The following is an 11209-nucleotide window of genomic DNA, read 5'->3' as shown; positions in this document are numbered from 1 at the left end:
GCTCAGACCGAAGGGCTTTGGCAGAGCTGGGAACAGAACTCCAGTGCCAGGCCGTTGGTTTAACCTTTAGATGGTGTTTTCTCTCTAAATGCACTTGAGCTTAGGAACTACAATGCCAGCCTGTTTCCCATGGAACGCTATGACCTTGGGGACAGTTCAGTTGTTACTTCAAATCAGTCCTGCCTGGAGGCCCCAGCCAAGATCAGGATTCCATTGTGCTGGGCGCCACACAACCCCGCAGGGGGAGAGTCCTTCACCCAGAGTGCTCACAGGCTAAACGGCAGCAGGATGGGAGGAGAAACCGAGGTGAAGCAAATTGCACATGGTCACCTAGTAGGTCAGTGGCAGAGTTGGCAGTAGGACTCCCACTCCAGTGCTACATGCCCCAGATGACATAGCCTGCACCTAAGGAGGTAATGTTACATCTTGAAACAACCTGCAAGTGCCCACTAAAGGAGTTTTGGGGATTTTTAGAGGCCTTGCAATGAGGGACAGAGCATCCCCAGCTTCTGAGTATTACAAAGCCCAGGCATCCCTAGCTCTCACTTAATCACATACTGTGACACACCCAACTAAACGGGCTTACCATCCCAAAGAAGCAGGTGTAATTGCCGTTATGTATCATTGAGCTTCATTTGTTTTCCTGGGAAACGTCCCAGTTCAAAATATTTCCCACGTACGTGTGTCCAGATTAGCACAGGGTGCTGGCTGAGGCAGGATTCTGGTCGGGATGGATCAATGCTCTGATCTGGTATCCTATTTTGCATTTAGAGAGGGCTTTCCATCCAGAAAGATCCCAAACTGTGTTCTCATAGGAGGTTAAAGCATTAATTCAGAACACCCTGCATTACATCAGTGTCTAAGGAATCCACCCTCCCCTATATGGCTACTTCACTGCCACTCAAATGCCCCTAGTCCTCCAAGGCCTTCCCATGATTCCCCCCCACCCCATGTGCCCAGAAAGGCCAGCCCAGCCCCCCCACAATTCATTGGGAAAGAATGTATAGTGCAGCTCAGCTTAGGCAGCGCTAGGGACCATCAGAGGTGCTCCAGGAAGTCCCAGTGGTGCAAAGGAGGGAGTGCAGCGCCCGTGTGGATACAGCAGCTAAAGGATCACTTTGCAGAGTGGCTGCTCTCACTCGAGCGAGGCTAACTCCAGAGCAGTAGGTCAAGTGGAGGTACCCAAGCTAATTCTGCAGTGAAGACTTCCCCCTACCTCTCCACCAAGTAAGCCCATGCAAATATGCTAGGAATTCTCCTCTCCGGGGGATGGCCTCCCCTTGGGAAGAACAAGGATATCCCCCCAAAACCAGCAGCTCCCAAGCCCTGGGGCAGCCAGAGCCAATGGCATGGTGGCTCCATGCTCCCACCAGCACCCCAGTGACATGCTCCACATAGGATCTGATGTCCCTAGGAATTTTCCTTGTGGCTCACTGCCCCCAGGCCCCTTCACCATTAACCTACCCGCTGAAGTCCTGCATGCTATAAAGAGCGGCTCACCTCTCTCTTCAGCTCCGGAGCCCACCCCCTCCTAGGGGAACTTCTGTAAAGGAAAAGCAAACATGCTGTGGCATCTCTCTTTTGCCCAGCCAATGGCCATCGTCTTGGCTCAGAGCAGGAATTGAACCAGGGACCGCCAGAGCTAAAGGCCACTGCTCTACAGCCGGCGGCTGTCACAGACTCTCATCCTCTGTGGGTCAGGCCCAGCAGCAGACACATAATACACTGACCAGTGGATTACACCACAACCCCAGCCACAGGGTTTCGCTCCCAACTGCCTGCAACAATGGGGGGACAACAAAACCCCTGTGCTCGAGTGGTGTATCCCACATTCAGGTGTGTGTGACTAAGCCTGGGGCCTTGCTGGGTCAGTTTGCTTGGTGTCTTTATTGAGAGAGAAGAGAAAAAGAACATGGGTTTTCTTTCAGATCTAACGTGTTAGAACCGTGAAGGGTTCGTGCCAGTCTGCAGATGCCTTCTCCCCATTGGCCCATGCTCAGTAGATGGCTGGCCCTGGGATCTCAGAGGAGGAAGAAGGCCACAATGACTGAGGACACCAGGAGGCAGCAGCTGGACAGGGTATAATGTGGGAGGGCAGATCTTGGGGAGCCATTGCACAGATCCGTGTCACAGCAATGGATCCGCACACCCGGCAGCTCCTGCTGTTGGCAGTGACGGGACGTGGCACAGCCACTGGTCAGCAGGATTCCCAGTACCACTGCAGAGCAAGCACAGAGCAGAGAGAACATCCCATCAGGGCAGAGGGACATGGCTGGTCCAAACAAAGTAAAACACAGTGCAATATAATCAGTGGTGGGTAAGTCTCAGAGAGGGTGGTCCTGATCCTGGTCTTACTTACTCTGCTTGTACCCCACACTCACGCTAGTGAATTCACCTGGCGGACAACATGCTGAACAAGAACAAAATCAGCGAGTTTTACAACATTCTTGAGAGCTGCCTAACTCCTGTGGGACTCGCAGGCTTCTGAGTGCGGACACATGCTATTTCCAGGGTAAGCAAATGTGTCCTATGTCACTCTGTCCAAAGCCACACAAACAGGGTCCTGAGCTGCACTTTGGAAATGTAAGCAGATCTATTCAATATCAGGCCCAATTAAAGATGGTCTCTGCAAGTCAGGACCAGGCTCTTTGTAATGGTCTGGGGACTTCATTACCCAACGGGGAATGGCTTGATGACTTCTGCTGCTCATACTAACTTCAAGGGCCTGATCCAAGGCCCAGTGCAGTCAATGGAAGCATCTCCACTGTCTTCAAATGGGTGTTGGATCAGGACCATCTCAACACCCTTTGGTTGCTATACTCTGGCTTCCAGGCTGACTTACAGGTCACATGCTGCCCCCTGTAGGGCTGTAACAAAACAACAACAACATCATAGCCTGGCACCAGCAAAAATAAACGGATCTGCTTTTGCACAACAGCATTGCCGATTAGCGAACCACCCTGGACAAGCGTTTAACTTGTGCGAAATGGAGGCAGACTTACCGCTTTCCGTTTTAATGCAGAACCGGTGTTTGAAGCCCTGGTGAGACTGGGAGCAGGTAATCACTTCTGGGTTGGAGCAGCCCATGTCAACGTACTTTGTGTCAACGATAATATTGCAGCCGTAGCACTGTAGACCAGAACCTAAACAAGACCATTGGAAACATGACCAGATTCTTCCAAGGGCAAATACTTCAGTTCTTTTTAGAGATCCTTCAATAGAATGTTTGTGTTGCCCTTTACCTTGCCGAGCTGCATTAAGCTATGAATCACGAAGTCAACATTTGTGCAACCAAATGGGCCCAAGGAATGTCCTCATACCATTATAACAATACCTCCTTTTGCCCACTAGAGGTCACTGTAAAACCAGAAAGATGAGAGAGAGCAGGGCCCAAGCCTGAATGAGCATAATTAGAAGCAGTTTTGTAAGCAGTAAAAGAAATGTTAATGCCACAGACCTCTCAGAGTCAACATTTAGGCTCAGATCCTCTAAGTTATTTAGGTGCCTAACTCTCATAAGACTTAAGAGCTTAAGTACCTTTGAGGATATGGATGTTGGTGACTTTAGGGGATATCTCTGTATATTGCACAGAATGTGTTCGGTTATGAATGTGATCATTATTATATAGGCCAACAAATGCATCAGGTAACTGGAAAATTAAACACAAAGCATTCAGCCCAAGTCTAGGATATTGTGCATCCATCTCACTTTAAAAAGAGGTTCTGCTCTAAAAAGCGGGTGCAAAAATGGCACCATGGGATTCTGTATTTATTCCCATGTTTTGAGTAGTGTTCGAATTGTGTTTCACTGATTCCAGATCAAACGTGCTCAGCATGCAAATCAAAATGTTTTTTTCCCTACATCACAGCCCTGCAAACACAACCTGTGATCTGAAAGCCAGACTGGTTTCTTTCCTTTTCACACATCATCACCAGTAATAAGGGTTCCATAGGCCTACTTCTGCCCTCAGTGACACTGGCAGAGCCCAAATTACACCTGTGTAGCCCCATTGCTAGGTAACTCATCAGTCCCGGAGCTGGAGCTCACAGAACCGTTCTGTTGATGACGCACAAGAGGGAATGTGGTCCACCTCTTGTCCGTCAGCTGTACAGGGCTAACAGGACTAAAAAGTGGCACAAACTTATTTTAGCCATTAAAGTCAGCATCTCTGATGCCAAATGCACACAGGGGGTAGACAAGGTGCCACGGTAACTTATCAGAGCAGACTTTCACTCTAACAACATATTCATCCTAGCAGGAGGATGGCACCCACCCATAGAGTAGTGATATCAACCTGGTGAGAAATACGAGATTAATCAGGTGCTGTTTCCAAGTAGCAAAGACAATATACACCCTCCCACATACTGAAAGGTCCCATTCAAGTCTCTCTCTCTCTCTCTCTCTCCAGTCAAATAACTCTGCCTGTGAAACAGATCCTACAAATACATACTCCAAGAAGATATCATTAAGCAAACAGAAATCTAGACTATGATCTCTGAAGAGCCTAGAAAAATAATTTTGCCTTCATTTGCACATATATCATTGTCATTTGGATGCTTATTTTTTTCTATTAACGCCTTCCCTTTGTTAAACCCTGGTGTCTAGCAGAGCTGCAAACTGACAATGAAATATCAGATGGGGCAGGATGGAAAAGCAATTGTCTGTGGCCTCTGGGACAGTGAGTCCCACCCAGTGTTTCAAGTCCCCTTATGGTACAAGGCTAGCACCTGTTTTCCCAGCTGGATTTAGTTGTGTTGTCTGAGAACTACCCATAGTCTAAGCCTGGATGGAAAATCAAGCCATCTCAAGTCCCTAAAACACTGTGGTCATGGACAGAAAGGAGCAATAAGGATTTCCATGCAGTCATCATGGGCATTTTAAGGCAGACACAGCACCTGATGCCTGTATTGGACTCAATGAGCAGAGCAATAGAAGTTGGTAACGCCTTGACTCTCGCAGCATTGGATTTCCCACTGTTCCACTGCTCTCTGTGCAGCCCTCCAGTGCTGGAGACCTGACAATGCTTCCACATCCCACCCACGCACCTCCAAATAATACTACTTAGCCCTTCCGTAAGTCCTCTCAGCTTCGGCTCTCGAAGCATTTCACCGTATAGCTAGAGAAATGAAGCCTCAGAGGGTTTTCCCAAGGCCACCCAGTAAAGAGGGTCAGGAACAGAACCCAGGACTCCTGACTTATGCTAGACCCATGCTCCTCTTTATCTGCACCCCTCTTTTTATACAATATATGATTCTATTCATTCAGTTCTGACACCATGACTCAGCAGTGACTAAGTAGACCCTGGGTGGAAATGCCCTTAAATGCCCTCCAAACATAAATCACATTTTAGCAGCTAGGAGGTTGAAAAAGCAACTTCAAACAACCAGCTGGCACATTTATAACCTTGTAGATTGGAAGCACTTACCCACTGGAAGAACAAAAGCCACAGTCATCAGAGAGAGGATCCCATATGCAGCACCAAGCCTGTGTCTTAACAGCATGGGGATCAGTTCCAGGGATCCACTCTATGTTAAAAACAAAACAAATCAAATGCGTGTGTGCGAAGTGTAGACAGAACAGACCATCTAACCCGTGCAGCCATTCCTGCCCCTTGGCATGCCTGCTACAATCTCCAGGCATGTGCATCATTCTGCGCTACTTGAGAATCATCTTGTTATTAATTTAGAACCATGGAAACCTTCTTTAGAATCACATAATGAAACAGACAGAAAAAGGCAGTTCGTACGTATAAGGTCTTCTTCCAGTCGTCCCCTAAGTCTCTCAGTCACTGCGGTGTTGGGGTTTTTTGTTTTCCTCCTGAGAGAGTCCCTGATTCTTTCGCTTCACGAACAGACGTGTGTGTGTGTATGTGTGACCCTCGGTTATTTCTGTCCTATTTCCTCTATCCATGATCGTTACCCATTAATACTATCATGCAGCAGCTCTTGGAGAGAAATTCTCCCTAATCAAGATTTAGTTCTAAATCCACTTGGAAATCCTCTAATTCAGTTGGATTAGACAGAAGGGTTGGGGGTTTTTTCCCCTTTTTTTTCTTTTTCCTCTTTGAGCTTTTTCATCTGGTTGAACTGACTTTGTATGACATACTTTGCTATTTAAAGAGGCCAAGAATAATTTTATTAAAGAGAAATGGACTGATTTTAAATCCCAAATTAAGATTTTCGAACAAAAAATACCCCCAGGTGGGGTGATGGTGTAAGAGCAAAATTGGATGCAGACAGAAATGGGTTTACAAATTTTTTATCATTTATTTAAAACAAAACAGTTTCTTTTTTAAACTAGAGAGAGGCCTGAAGTAAAATCCTAGATCTGAACGGTGCCTTGCGCCAACATTAGGGAGGGAAGATGGTCCAGTGATTAAGACACTGATTTAGGAGACCAGGGTTCAGTACCCTGCTCTGTTACAGATTTCCCGTGTGACCTTGATGAAGTCATGGAATCTCTCTCTTCCTCCGTTTCCCATGTGTACAATGTGGATAATAACCCTGCCCTGCCTCACAGATGTGTTGTAAGGTAATAATACCTAGCTCTTATAAAGCACTTTTCATCCATAAATCTCAAAGCACTTTACAAAAGGGCTCAGTACCATTATCCCCCTTTTACAGATGGGGAAACTGAGGCAGAAAGAGGGAAAGTGACTTGGCCCTGGGCACCCCCAACAGGCCAGAGGTAAAGCCAGGAACAGAATCTAGGTTCCACTGCAATGCTGTAGCCACCTGGCCACTTAGACTCTCAGTATAAGTGCCTATTGGCCACACACCAAGGTATTTGGATGTGCAATTTAGAGAGCTTTGGATGCTCAATTCCCATTAGTTTTAATGGGATTTGGGCATCTAAATACATTAGGCTGCTTTGAAAATCTCAGCCAAAATCTAGATCTGAATTTTGCAACTGCTCCCTTTCTTTATAATAGGATGAACCAGCCCCTGGACCCAACATCCCCTGTCCCCCAGGTTTGGAGCTCTGGAAAAACAGGCCTCAATCCTGGAACAACCTCCATCTCAGCCAGCTCCTTTGCCCCCTGGACTTCAAAGCGGTTCTGCGTGGGCACAGGGTACCCTGCCTGCATAGAGCTCCTTGCAGGATTGGAGCCCTCGTTCGATGTATTAGTCACAGAATTTAATGTCTTATGGAAGAAGTCTGTGCTTTCCTTTCGCCATATTGAGATGTCCTAGGAATACGTCCACCATCACGGTGGAATCACTAATTACTCTGTCATCTGCAGAGAGGTCACAAGGGGAGGTGGGATTTTTAAGCGGAATCATTTTCTTCAGTGGGAGAGAAATACATGACTCAGGATAACACTTCCTAGTCTAGTTTTGTATCTTGGGTGAAACTCACCCCATGAGCAGAAGGCCTATGCGGCATATACATCCTGCTCGCGCTGGCTCCTCTGCTCTGGGGGTGAATTTTAAATAATATCCACGCAGTGCCCTCGTTATCTGGGACAAAGAGTGGAAGAAAAGCTGAATCACTGGGCTGAGATCTGGGGTTTTTGACTCTCTGTGTCACCTTGAGTAGGGCACTTCATCTCCCTCTGTCCCAGCTGCGCGTTTGTAAAATGGGGATATTTGCTTCCTCTAGGGTGACCAGACAGCAAGTGTGAAAAACTGGGACAAGGGGTGGGGGGTAATAGAAGCCTATATAAGAAAAAGACCCCAAAATCGGGACTGTCCCTATAAAATCGGGACATCTGGTCACCAATGTTCCCTCTAATTTTTGACAGGCCATGTGCGCAAAAAATTTCTTCTGTGCAAATTTTTGACAGGCTGTGTGTGCCAAAATTTCTTCTGTGCAAATTGTTGTGCTTCTGTGCAAATTTCTGTGCGTGTGGTGTTTCGCTGTGTGTGCACACATGCGCACAGCTTAGAGGGAACAGTGCTGGTCACCCTCGCTTCCTCCCACCTGTGTCTGTTAGTCCTTGCTCCGAAGGAGTATACAGTCTGACTTTCACTATGTGCATATACCCGGGCCTGCTGCAATGGGACGCTGATTTCAGCTGGCATCTCTAGAAGCTACTGCACCACGTGTAACAATGCTAAGAACAAAAACCAGCAGCCAAGCATGACAGAGGCAAGCCCATCCTCAAACACCTGTGTTCCAGCCTTTTACCCTGTGTTTTATTCCAGTCCCAGGCTTTGTCCTGATGTCTTGCAATGTGTCCAACCCTCCTCCCCCGCACACACACGCACCCCGCACCCAGCCTCCTAGAGCACTGAGAGCAAGGACAAGAAGTACGCTCTCTTCAATGATTTGCTGGCCAGACTGGATTCAGAATTTGCAATTGCTGGTGGCAATGCCCCTGCAGCAGAGATGCAATGGCCAGATCAGAGCCTTATCACTGCTTCTCTCAGCCTTCCATACCCTCCAGGTTCTCGGCCATCGAATCGTTGGTGTCCCGAGTCTTGCCAGCTCCCCCACCTCCAAAGCCCAAGCTCTAAATGTAGCTAATTGGACTTGAAGAGCTAATGCTTACTGAGAAGAGAGAACAACCGAATGTATGGGATTAAAAAATTAAAATGGCAAAATAAGCAGCTTAGTTAGCGTGGACATCAACCTCTCGTTAGCTGCGCTGGGGAAAGCAGTTTCTCTGGGTCCCGCCCTCTCACCCAGTGTCTGACTCATGCGGCTGGGGTCACAAGGAACAAATCGGCGAGTGAGGTGCTGGCTGCCTGAGGAAATCTCTCCATGTGTAAAGGGATTAGGGAGGGAGGAAACATAAGCAGAAAACTAGAAGCCTTGATCATTGTTACTTTCATTGCACACTGTGCCGAGGCTGCCATTCCGCATGAATAACACTTCCAACGGGGTAGGAGAAATGGGCTGGATCGGAGATGTTTTCTCTGCACACCGTAGCACTGCTGTATCCCTTTTTACTCCATGGTATCAAAATGCTTTTCAAGGATGAGTATGACTATCCACATTTTCCAGAAGGGAAACTGAAGCACAGAGCAGTTAAGTGACTTGCCCAAGGCTGTATAGCCAGCAGTGGCAAAATTGGGAACAGCACCCAGATCTCCCAGTTCTGATCACATGTCACCCACTGGGTCAATGTATTACACATCCCCCTTTAGCAGCTGGTCCATCCAGGATAATAGCCTACTATTGCTACCTAATAATGGAATTTACTTATTTAGCTCAAGTGGTAGCTGCCAATGCTTTAAAGCTGAAAATCCCAGGTTCAAAGCCCAGTGGTGATTCACAAGGGAGCCAGTACATGTTACATGTGTATGGTCCAGATCCACAAAAGTATTTAGGCTCCTCACGTCCATTGAAATCAATGGGAAAAGACTCTTCCCTGGCAGGAGGAGTGCTGGCTCACATCTTGCCGTCTGCTTCGCTAACAGAACTGAATGATTATGGTCTGGATTTGTCCTTGGGAAGTCTCCCCGCTAATTAGGATGTATGGCTTGACTAGCAACTGGAAATTGAGCCTTATCTCCTTGTAGACCTATTCAGTAGCAAGTTTGGTCATTAATATTTCACTTGGAGGCAACACATACTTGTCTAAGTCAGGTGCAAGCACTCAGCATGGCCAATTAATGTTGAACCAAAGAAGCAGCGCATAGGAGAGCTGCCTAAATAATAAAGACCATTTATTGAAATCGCAACACCACCCCCAGCGTCTTGCCTCAAAACAATGTGAGTGTAACAAATGTCTACTGTGGTGAAGACCAAAAGCCTTGGGGAAGGGATCAAGTGAATACTTGGGATTAATGACATTCAGACATAAATCCTAGGATTCAACAAGCAGAGGAAACTCACTTTTAATCTTCAAAGAACTGCCTTGGTGTCTGAGTTGAGAGGCCAACTGCTCTGAAAGAAGATCTGACGGCAGCGGGTACAAATCATCATAACCCCGTTGAGCTGATGGAGCTGCATGGATTTAGGGCCAGATATTCAACGAGTGTAAATGTGCACCAACCTTCAACCAAACCACCCACTTCCATGAACTTGTCCAAGTTTCATAAGGTAGGCCAGGTATTTTGGACGAGAGGCTCCCAACCTGGAAATCCCAAGGTGCCATGGAAAACCATGATTTCAATAGGCAGGACTCTTCTCTTTCAGTCAGGACTGAACTCACACCTTGATACATTGTGCTGCTGGAGGTGCCAACCTTTAATCAGCTATAACACCAAAGTCTTGACCACTTGCAGTCTTTTAAAGCTCATAAGCTCCCCCCCCATAACAAAATCTCCACCCGTGTGAATCACCAGAAAGAGACATCACTCACAGAAGATCAGTGGTTCCCAAGCTATGCGTCATGCCCCCAAGTGGGGCTGCACCCTCAGCAGGTGAATATACAAACCAAATCCAAACACGTCCGACCCACTCTACAAAATGGCATCCTCTGCGCAGTGTGACCTCGCGTGCACCATACTTGCAAGGTCACACGGCCTGGAAGATGCCATTTTGTGGAACACGTAGTTCTGTTCGGGGTCCAGGCAGGTACCGTATGCGGTTCAGTCTCCAGGAGTGAGTCTAGTGACGTAGTTATGGGGTCACAGGAATCAATAAGACTCAGAATGGGGTCATGCAGGCAAAAAGTTTGGGAACCACTGCAGTAGATGGTACAGACATTCATAATATGGTCATGGGGACACTTGGTTCAACTGGACTCCTGGAACCTGGCTCCCTCTTGGTGGGGCTTGCCTGTACCCAGGGCTGCTGCTGGATTCTTTGGACATAGCTGCTTCTCAATTAGGGTTAAGATAAGCAGTAGCATCTCCAAATGCCCCCTGCTTAGGTCACCAAAATGAAACGTCACTGACGGTAAATTGTGCATATCTGTCTGACCCTTCCACTTCCTTCTCAGAGGAGGAATGGAAGCGTCAACAGTCCTGACATTTAAGTTGTCACTGAGCATCTAACAAAGTTGAAATTTGGCCAGGAAATTTGACTCGTGTCCCTGTTTCTTACAAAAGCAATGGCCAAGGCATGATGCTGCTCCGCTCATGAGGTCACAATTTGAAGTGCTTCAATTTCTGATTTGCCTTGGCTTCTTGATTTCATTTCCTTTGGATCCCATTTGTTTAGAGCATGTTTTTGGTGCTGTTGCCATCTTTGGGCTTAGCATAGACGTCCCTCATCGCGTCATTAGCCCTGATGTAATTTACAGAGCTTTATCAGCACTGGACAATTGGAATCAGCAAACTGCATTCCTCCCCTGACTGAGAAAAATTTGATTAAC

Source organism: Lepidochelys kempii, chromosome 16 (genome assembly GCF_965140265.1).
Source record: "Lepidochelys kempii isolate rLepKem1 chromosome 16, rLepKem1.hap2, whole genome shotgun sequence".
In the NCBI taxonomy this organism is placed as follows: Eukaryota; Metazoa; Chordata; order Testudines; family Cheloniidae; genus Lepidochelys; species Lepidochelys kempii.
The sequence above is the reverse complement of the archived record's forward strand: the minus strand, read 5'-3'. Positions refer to the sequence as shown.